Raw genomic sequence first — 11608 nt, forward strand, 5'->3', positions numbered from 1 at the left:
ACCGTATTCCCTAACATTTCCCCCTCTCAAAAGCCCAAGAATCAGCTGATCCCTCCTCATTTTCAGCTGAAAAATTCGATTCATTTCAGGCAAAAACCGAGAGAAACAGCTGAAAATCTCGGGATGAAAAGCTTCTTTTCTCATTCAGATGACGTCAAAAACATATGATTTAGAGCTTTTGTTTCTCTCTTGATTACGTCTGAATTCAGTGTGTGATTTCTCACGTTTTGACCGTGATGTACTTCTTCTGAGGATATGTTTCAGACGGAAAGGGATCAGTAGATCAGAAAAAGGGGGCGGGCTTAGAATGAGAATTGGAGCGATTTTTTCGAGTGAAAATGATGAATTTTGGGGATTTTAAAGGATTTTCGACAAACCAAAACCAATATTTAGTAGAAAATCGGAATTTTGAAACGAAATTGATAAATTAATATCAAAAATTCAAAATTTTCAGCAAATAGCATCCTAAAAATGTCCAAATTTAACAAGATATTGCAATTTTCGGAAAAATTCCATTTTTGAAAGAAAAACCGATCTGGACTGAAAAAAACGTGTTTTGTAAGCAAAAAACAGGTTTTTACGGTTGAAATTTGAGGATTTGCTAAAAAAATGTTTTTACGATAAAAATTTAGTAAGTATTGATGAAAACTGCATTTTTCGGAAAAAATGAGTAATTTATCCCGAAAAAAGCCTTTCCCCCGCTGAATTTGGTAGTTTTCGGTTCGCGATTGATAAAATCTTCACAAAAAGTTTTTTTGAAATTTTTTTAGATTTTGCGCCATTAAAAAAATTGAAAATTCAGTCAAAATGGTCAGTTTTTTTCAATAAAAACTATGATTTAGATCGTAAAATTTTATGTCAAAAATAAAAGCTGAAGAGGAGAGAGTATGAAGATAACGAAAAATAACAAATTCCGTTTTTTTAGTAAAAATTACGAATTTTAGGGAGAAACAAGCATTAAACAAGGCCAATAGTAAGAAAATGCACATTTTCGAGCTTGATTTATCATATTCTGAAAGTAAAACCACAAAATTCCGTCGAAAATTACAGTTTTTTGATATAGAACAATTGAGAAAAATTACAGTAAATCTACAGAAGGCCTTGTCCGAGAGGAGTACACGGGGAGTTAGCAGTGGAGCGCACTTGCATTAATTGTATTTTTGACGATTTTTCTTCAATTTCTGACCGTTTTTTAAGATAAACAAGGGATTTTTCGTTGATATTCTATCGAAAAATTATTTTAGTTTACATTTCCGAGTATGAACATTTATTCTCACCAAAAATATCACTGAAACAAGCAACAAATAGTGAGTTTTGAGAGAAACCCAGATTTTCCCTTTACTTTTTCGTACAAAATAATCGTATAAGAAGGAGTAGGCGATAGAAATATATAGTGTCGTTATTACTTTTTTTCTCATTTATTTTATTATTGTTTTCGGTAACATGCCTTCATTATCAGACATGGAAAAACGGGGGTGGCGAAGACAATTGATAAAGAAAAAATAAAGAGAACAGACAGAAGAAAAAAGTATTTATATAGGGGAAGAGAAGGTATTGATAAGGAAGAAATTTACTCGAAACAAAAACTTGATAACAGTTTCAACCAAAAAAATTTTTTTGCCGTTTCAAGGTCAGAAGGTTAAAAGAAAGGTGATGCAACGAACTAATGAAATCGCTATTTTACCATTTAAAAAACTGAAAAAAGTCAGAAATCTCCAACCACGCCCATTTCTACCACAATTTTCTAGTCTTAAACTCCAAAAAAGAGAAACCAAAGATTAAAAGTCAGAAAAATATATGTTTTCCGGGTGCAAATTGTGCAGAAAAGTACAAAAAGTTGGTCAGAAGGCAGAGAAAATAGAACATTGAGAAAAATATCTCAACATTTTAGAGAGAAATCGAGGAACACTCAGAAAAATTGAAAATATAGAAAATTTCGTTTTGAAACAGTAAGAAATGAAATTGGAAGGTGTTATGAATTTGATGAGAACTCGGCCGAAATAAGCCAAAAATCGAGAAATGAGACTGAAAAGTTAGATTTTTTCAGAAATACGCTGTTTTTTTTAAATTTAAAGTTTTAATAAAAAGTCTGAAAATAAGGGAAACTTCATTAACAATTTTTCAAAACTTTGGGCCTAATGACATAGCATTGGAACAGTAAAATCTGACACAAAAATAGCCAAAAAAAAGTATTTTAAAAAACTAACAGCTTCACTATCATAGCTGAAAAACTCTAAAAATCTCGAAATATCACAGAAACAGTGAAAAATTTATTGAGATTGAGGATGAAATTGACTCGAAAACTATTCCTCATGACTAAAAAGCTAATGAATGTTATCAAAAATAGGGGAAATGTTTGAAATTTCAGTCATGTAGTAGAAAAATCAGTTTTCCAGCATCAAAGTATCCCAAAAATAGGTTAAAAACTCAAAATCCCACTACAAAACCACTGAAAAACATTAATCTTCATAAATAATGTTCCAAAACTTTGGGCCTAATGAGACAGCTAAGAAATCATTTTAGGCAAAAAATAGTCAGAAAATACTTTTTTTAAGTCATACATATGCCCATTATCATAGCTGAAAAACTCTAAAAATCTACAAATATCACAGAAACAGTGAAAAATTTATCGAGAAAACTATTACAAATAACTAAAAAGATAATAAATTTCCTCGAAAATAGGGGAAATTTCTTAAATTCAGCATCAAAATATTCAAAAATAGGTCTAAAACGCTCAAAATCACACTACAAAAAAGATTGAAACATTGAAAAAAAGGGAGAAAGAGAGTCGAGTGGGGCGTCTATTTCAATTCGAGTGTGAAACAGACGAGAAGGTGTCAAGAGGAAGGTCCCTCCGAATCCATAATTCATAGAATCCAGACACACACACCTGAATTCAGACCGGGGTCCCCTTATCCCTTTTCCAGCAAAAAAAAAGAGAGAAAAAAGAGAAAAAAATGGGTGGCTAGTGCTTGTGAAATGGGTGCAGTTGGTTGGTATGAAATGGGGGGAAGAAGAGAAGAGAGAAACAGAGATCTGTGTGGACCCCACAGAAGAGAGCAAGAGAGAGTACACAGAATCGAGAGGTCGCAGACACACAAAGCGATTCCCGAGAGGTGAGAGAGAGAGTGAGAGACGCAGACAATTGGGGGCAAAAAGACACACTTTGTAAGGGGAGGGCGACCCCCCGAGTCTCCTCTTCTTCACTCTTCTCCTACTCACTTTTTTTCTGGATTCAAGTGAGAGAGTGAGAAGAGAGAGAGAGAGAGAGAGAGCTTTGGAGCTTTCTGGATGAGAGATGCGAGAGATGAATGGATTGTGAAGAGACGGCAGAGAAAAAGAGGAGAGGGATGAGAGGAGAGAAGCCACTATGTATCCACTTCATACTAGACCTCTCTCTCGTGTTCCGTTCCTCTTAGAACACTTGTACTGTCTGTCTGTGTGTCGGCAAATAAAGAGTGTCCGGATGTCCACCAGGTACAGTAAGACATAGCTGGAGTCTACAGTAACCTTCTGAGGAACTTTGAGCCTGATTTTTTCGGACAGTCTGTCTGCAGATCCCGATATTCGGATATCCGAATGTCTGTCTCTCTGTGTGTTGGAGATAGGAAGGCGTCCGGATGTCTGTCTGTACATCTTGGAGTCCGGATGTCTGGATGTCCATTACCGATTACAGTTAGAGAGGTCAATTTAAATCCCAGAGGAAAATTATAAGGAACGTTTTGAAATAAGCTTTCTAAAAAACTGGAAACAGTAAAAATATGAAGGTGTCCAAATTTCTGTCTGTGTGTATCTGGAGTCCGGATGTCCAAAGAGAATGAAAACATGACAAATTGTTTGAAATTTCTCGAAAAACATTTTAGAATAGTTTGGAAACAGTCAAAAATTTAAACCTTTTTCCATGTCTAGATCGGGGTGCCCGAATGTCTGTCTGTGTGTCTGAATGTCAAGAGAAGGTTAATGCTGGACAAACCTTTTCCGGTTTCAATCAAATAACAGGTTTTGAAAAAAAACTAGAAAAGTGAAGAAAAAAATTGAACTCTGTTTATCCTGAAATCCGGGCGTCTGTCTGTGTGTCTCTGATTATCCGGATGTCCATAGAGAATTAGTAAGTACAGTATGGCAGATATAATCTGTAGATATGCCAATCTACGCCAAGCAAATCAATATTTCTTGAAACATTTCTAAAAATTATTTTGATAAAATTTTGAAACAGTTAAAAGTTGAACATTATTTCACTGTTCCAGAGTTATAGACATACCTCGAAATTCAATATCCAAATTCTAGAAGAGTTTTGAGATTTCTGACTACAGTATGCCTCAGATTAACATACTAAAAACAAGCAGGAATCGAATACTGTTTCAGTGAAACAGTAAGTAAAACTTGAAAAATCATTTATCTAATTTTCTTACACCTATTGAATCGCAAGAAACTGAAATCTGACGTGTTACTGTATAGTCACTTCGAGACCTTAACCTATCAAATACATCCTTACTGTTTCAAGATTCCGGAAATCTGAAAACTAGAAAATAGATTGAAGATGAATATGAACTAGAAATAGCAGAAAATTAAATTTCCGTTTCAAAAAAGTTATATATTTTGTCCCACTTTTTTCAAATCGTTCTTGATGCGAATCTTATTGTCCATCGCAGTACCATTATAACATTAGCGAATACGTTCTTTTTTTTTAATGAGAGATAACTGCAAACTGCGACAGTAAATTGAATACTTTGTATTACAACAAATTAGCTTCTACAATGATAGATCGAATCAGTCGTAGCTTGAAATCCGGGAATTTTCCTAAACGGTGAAATAGTAGAATTATTTTTTAACTCCTAACTATCAATAATTCTCAAACTATCAAATATTACAGTGGACAACATTGTATTATTGTCATAATAAAAAACAATATATATTCTTGACTCAATAATAACCTCTGAAGCAGAATATTTTTTTACTGTTTCGAACTTTTAACTAATTTTTGCGATTCTCAGTTGTCTTATTGGTCCGTTCTTGGAAATAGTTGTTACAATGACTGAACCTTGATAAACGAACTACCTCATCCCCCAGAAAACCTTTCAAAATGTGTCAATTTCTATTTGAAACAGTACTTTTTAAATAAAAATTTCTCTGCTTCAAAGGATTTCGTTTTCCTGTTACAATAATACATCTATAGTTAAGTAACCATTTAAAAACAATTTTCTCTAGAATCATAAATAAAAATCCACTGAGGTTAGTGAATGGTAACATAACTTATATGAAACAGAAGAACGAATATCGGAAAAATATGTGACTATGAAGTATAAAAAAAACTTGAGACAGTAAAAACTTTTTGAAAGTAGAAAACAGAAGTTTTCTTTTTGAAAGTTGAAGGAATGAGATAACTGCAAATTGAGACAATAAATTGAGTACTTTGTATTAGAAACGAATGATCGAATCAGTCGTAGCTTGAAATCCGGGAATTTTTCTAAACGGTGAAACAGTAAAGTGATTTTTTTACCACTTCACTTCATATGCAATCACTCCTAACAACTCATAACTACCAGTAATTCTCAAATTGTCAAATCTTCCAGCTCTAGTAATGAAAAACAAAAAATGTTTTTGACTCAATAAAAACCTCTGAAACAGATTATTTTTTACTGTTTCGAACTTTACACTAATTTAAAATTTTTCGATTCTAATTATTGGAGTAGTCTATTCCGTAATTTCAAAATAGTTGTTACAATGATTGAACCTTGCTAAACGAACTCCCTCATCCCCCAGAAAACCCTTCAAAATGTGTGAATTTCTATTTGAAACAGTAATTTTTAATTAAAATTTCTCTGTTCTAATGGGCTCCTTCTTCCGGTTACAATAATGCATCTATCGTTATGTGACCGTTTAAAAACAATTTTCCCTAGAGTCATTAAAGAAATAATCTACTGAGGTTTCTGGAACAGTTAATGATAACATAACTCACATGAAACAAATCAATCGGGAAAATAGTCGAAAATTAAGTTCTAGAATGAGAAAAAAAATTAAGTTCTAGAACCATTTTGAAAGTTACTGTTACAGCTGTACCTTATTCCTGATTTGAACCCTTTTCCGAGTTATAAATTATGAAAAAGGCTTACACTATTTCTACAGAACATTCGAAATCAATATAACAGATTATGAAGGTAAAATTCAAACGGAAATGAGATTATCATTGATTCTGTTACAAACGTTCATTTTTGAGTAAATGAGAAACAGTTACATTTTTGGAAATTATACTAAAAAGAACTTCGAATACCGAACGGCGATACAAAAATGTTAATGAACAATTATTGAAGCTGAAACAGAGAATTTTTTTCGAAAACGTGATCTTTCAAACTATACAACGGTTTCTCAGCAGACCATTTATTGTAAACTCATATTTGTCGAGTTTAGAATTTTAAATGGGTACTGGAGTTTTGGGTACTGATGGGATTAAGATTTTTTAGCTATACAAACAGCAAGAATATTAACAAATTAGTCTAGATGAAATAACTATGAAACAGTAAAATTTTCAAAAATTTCACTGTTTCAAAATTTATTGATGCTTTTTACAAGGCTGTGGTGAGTTACTGTCGAAATGGTATGAGATTTGATCTAAAAAAAATAATTTGTACCCGTTCAGTCTCGTCACCGGATATATCAGGTCAGAGGTAAATTGTATTTTGGAAATGACCACTAAAGCCTGTCAAAATACAGTCAGCTTCTCTCCAATGGCCGATCAGGTCGACACTTGTTTTCAAAGGTCCCAAGACTTGATCTAACTAGGAAAAAATCTCGAATCAAGATGGAGTTATGGATCGATACATATACCACTAGACCGGAAATTTTCCACTGATTTCAAATCTGTATTCCAATTTTGCAGAACGATTCTGTGAAACAAGCTATTCAGGTTTCTGTGAAATCTCAGTACTAATAATGGATACTTTGAATTCACGTAAATCGTCCAAAAAGTGGATTCAGCAGGACTGAAAAATCCAGAGTATGTTTCAGACGACAGGGAATATCTAAAGTCGTTTTTTGGAGAAAAATTCAAACAGAAACATCAAACTTTGAGCTAATTATTTTCGATTCCTAGAGGCGTTCTGCAAAATTTGAAAACAGTTTCAGAAGTTTCAAAGCTCACGCTCTAAAACCATATAGATCATGACACGGAACTCCATCTTGACTCGGAATTCTTCCCTAGCAAAGCAGAGTCAGCCCTGATATCCGACTAAAAGTTGCAACGCATCGGCCAAAATATTGGACACAAAAAAAACTGCGAAACAACATAAACCTGTGACAACATAACGGATTCAGAGAAAATAAAATATATTTTCTGTTTCGATCAACTCAAAAGTTTAAATCACTGCCTTTTTAGAACAATTTGAATGTCCTATAAAATAAGTTTAGTTTTTATCACAGCTATGAAAGCCAGACTGAACATTTTGTATCAAATACTGCAAAAAAATAAAACTTGAAACAGAGACCATTAGACTTGACTGCAAGAAAAATAACAATACAAATCCCATCCGAGATCTCAAAATTCATGAATTGAGTGGGCTGCTGCTGCTCTTTCTGCTTCTTCATTTTCATTCAAAAATCTCCTCTTTTTGCAATCAAAAGGAGGAATACTCGGATTACAGAATTATGATGAGATGGAGACGTCTTCTTCTTTACAAATCTTCCTACTACTACTACTACTACTCATATCTATTTCGGGTGGTACAAAGGAAGAAGAACAGAACAAATTTCGGATGAAATCTCGGAATGAAATTGAGAGAGTGACGTCGTTAAAACTGACTGAATGGAGTGTACTCTTTTGTGGTTTAGAAATGGAATAGAGAAAGGGGGGAGGGACATCTGGATTTTAAGGACTCCAGATGTTTAGAGAAGGGGGGTCTAGAAGGATTAGCTGGACGATTGGAGAATTATAAGCTAAAATCTAGTATATAGGCTTTAATATTCAGAGTTCAGAAATTTCATTTATCCGAAATTCATTGGTGTAAAACTACGTAACACTAAATCTTGAATGATAGACCGACGATTCCTCCCAAAAAGTATTTTTATTAATTCTAGTTAAAAAATTCAAAATGTGTGCAAAACTCCACTGTTCCAGAAGGAACATCAATAAGTTCCAAGTACAGTATTTGTAATTCATATGACTTTATTAATTGCAAAAAGATGGATTAGCGATCTCAGTTTAGATGGAAAACTATATTAAGAATAGTTGAAACAGTTAGTTTAACAATCAATATTTAGAAATTGTTTGCCTGGAAAAAAGTTGTTAAAAACCTACTGTTTCATGAATAAACTATTTAATGTCTAATGATACTCCATCTTACTAGTTGATATTTGATATTTTATTTAACTATTTAAATATACAGTAAAAGTTAATCATATTTATGAATTATTCAACTCATACAGCCGGAAATTTCCAGCGTCTCTGTTGCTCAAAATTTCTGTTTCACAGGTTTTTGATTTACAATCGCATGATTTAAAATAATTGTTTCACTTGAACTTTATTTCGGATCTTTTTGAAATAGTAATGACTGAGTTTTAAACTGACTCTTGGACTTGAAAGACAGTTTTCAGCTGGTTTATTGTAAAAACAGTTCAAAACTATTTCTGGAACACGGAAGATAGTTTCAAACTCAAAAGTTACTGTCACAGAATCAAATATCACTGGTTTTTAGAGTAATGCAGACATTTCGTAGAAAATTTTTGTCGCATTTCACAGCCACAAAAACAATTGTAGATCCATTGGTATTCTATAAATCTTTTAGTCATTCAAATTAAGACACTTGTAGAGCAGTCTCATGAAATGACAACAAAAATCACAGTTTCAGTTTTAAAATTGTTAGCTATTGAATACAATAAGAAGCAGGTTTTGTAAACAGCTGAATATTGTGCTTCCCCTAATCAGAATTGCCCACAATATAACTGGTACGAATCAGAACCGTCAAATCTGGGTTTGATGGTTTTAATACACTGTTTAGCTTAGTTCTTTTTGATTTTTACCAGTACTCTTTTGAGCAGTTCTAATAAGGAGCAGTACCTTCAAAATTCACTGTTTCAGAAATTTCTATAAATCATTTTTATTAGGAGCAATAGTGATACGATTTACTTAGTATCTTTCTAGGACATTCCCATTTCAGAACTGTTTTGAATAGAGAATGAGAAAGAATGGGGGAAAAATGACAGATTTCGTCAAATTTCCTAGCGTAAAAAAGATCTGAAAAGGAGACAGTTCTGAAAAGAAACATTACCAATTTATGTTTATGAATCCACAGTTTCACAAGTTTTCCTTAAATAGAATAGTGAACACAATGATCACTGTGTGCCTGTCAATTATCATTGAAAAATTTAATTGGTATTAACGCTGTTGCGATTCGGAAGCACTATGAACTTGATTTGTTTCTTTCAATTATTGTGAATATGGAAGATCCAAACCGAGCACTGAATAAGCTATTTCAAAAAACTAAGATATGTTATCTCTGAAACAGTGACCCAACGTCTTCAAACTCCGATTACAATAACCACTTAGAATACGAATATAGATCACAAAACACTACAAAACGTGACAGAAATTTCTCTTTTTTTCCAACAAAATTTTTTTTCCAATGGAGGGCAACAAAAAGTCAGAAAGCAGAGATAAGGACGGACTGACAGGAAATTGTTTAGGAATCTACAACGAAAAGAAGGCGAAGAAGAAGAAGGAGCATCTCTCTTCCCCGCCCACCCGCTCTTTTGCACATTTCTCCTTCATTTTCTTTTTATTCTTCTGAAGAGAAGAAGGAGAAAGAATTTCTTGTGTTCATCTAAACAAAAGAGAGGGAGAGATTTCTACATCTCTTATTAGTGAAATTATTGCAAGAGGAGAAACTTTTGAGCTGATTTTTTTTTTCCGATAATGAGATTTCTGAAAATTGTAAGAAACTGTAATCATCGAAGAATAATCGCTCTAAACGGTACAATTTCCGTCTTGACTCAAAAGGAGCCTTGGTGGAAAATTTTTTCCACGCGGCCGTGTAGTCCTCTCGGACACAATTGTTCCTCAATTCCTCGGTTCCTCGCTTTTTTCAACAGACTTTCTTGTCTTGTTTTTAAAAAAAAATTTACATATCAAAAAATGTCTACATAATAACTGAAGTATTGACACAACTGAAAATGACAAAGTTTTGAAACAGTGAAAAAACGAAAGTCTAGAAACTCTGAAAGTTCTGAAAACGCGGAACTACAAGGACTTGTATGAAATACCGCAAGATCTGATTTCTCTGAATTCAAAAAAGCTAGATTTTATCAGACCAAGTGACCGCCCAAATCAGTACGCCCAAATGCAACGACTAGAATAACGAGAATTGAGTTGATAGCACAGCGAATATTTTTGCAAAATGTGTGAAACAGTAAATATAGTTTCTCATTTAAAAGTTTTCGAGGAAGAACAAGCAAAACTTATATGAAAACGAGAAACATCGAGAAGTTGTGAAACAGAAAAGTTTAGAATTTTACAGAAATTTAGGAACCGCTGCGACCATACTTGTCACGGGCCGGGCCAATTTCCAAATTTTTCCTCGACCCGGCCCCAAATCGAGAAATAACGTCAAATGACAAGTATGGCTGCGACAATAAAATATGCGAACATAAACTAAACGAGGTTTCTAAACTGAACCATAGTTTCTCATTTAACAGTTTTCGATTGCCCTATATAGGAAAGCGTTGTTGAGATTTAGAACACTTTAAAGCTAGAAAATTAAAAAAAACAGAGACGCGTTTAAGAAGAATAAGCAAAACTTATAAGGAAACGGGAAACATCTACAAGTTGTGAAACAGAAAAATTTAGGATTTTAGAAATTTGGGAACCGCTGCGACAATAAAACATTCGAACATAAACTGAACCAGGTTTGGCAGATTATAAAATGTAATAATTTTGAAACAGAGAAATTGTGTTTATATAAAAACAACACTTTTGAAGAGGTGGAAAATAATCAACTAATTGAATAATTTCGCTTTCCGAATAAAAATGTTTCGAAACAGTAATAATTCAAAATATGTAATCCACAAATCTTATAAGCGTTTTTGAGATTTAGAACACTTTGATGAGGCTTCTAGGGGCTTACAACTCGAATATCAAAGAAACAGAGACTTAAACAATGATGTCTTGAAATCAACGCGTTTAAGAAGAACGAGCAACACTTATTAGAAAACGGGAAAAATCTGCGTGAAACAGAAAAATTTAGAATGCTAGAAATTTGGGAACAGCTGCGACAACATGTGGACTGAACCAGGTTTGTCAGATTATAAAATGTAATAAATTAGAAATAGAGACAAAAAGGAAAAAATAATATTTGAAAAAATAATACAAGTTTCTAATACCAAATTTACGATCGCTTTCCGAATGAAAAAAGTTTAGAAACAGTAAAATAATTCAAAACTTGTTATAAAAGATCTTAAAAGATTAGAGAACTCTTAGAACACAGAAGTTTTAGGCAAAACCTGAAGCAGTAAGTTTTTTTAAAATAGAGTTTTAAATTTCTCGTCAGATCGTCGGAATCGGAGAAATAGACCCTTTCCAAAGAAAAATCTTCAGAAATGAATAGTCCTGCTAAAAGTTGTA

Source organism: Caenorhabditis remanei, chromosome IV (assembly GCF_010183535.1).
Source record: "Caenorhabditis remanei strain PX506 chromosome IV, whole genome shotgun sequence".
Lineage (NCBI taxonomy): Eukaryota > Metazoa > Nematoda > Chromadorea > Rhabditida > Rhabditidae > Caenorhabditis > Caenorhabditis remanei.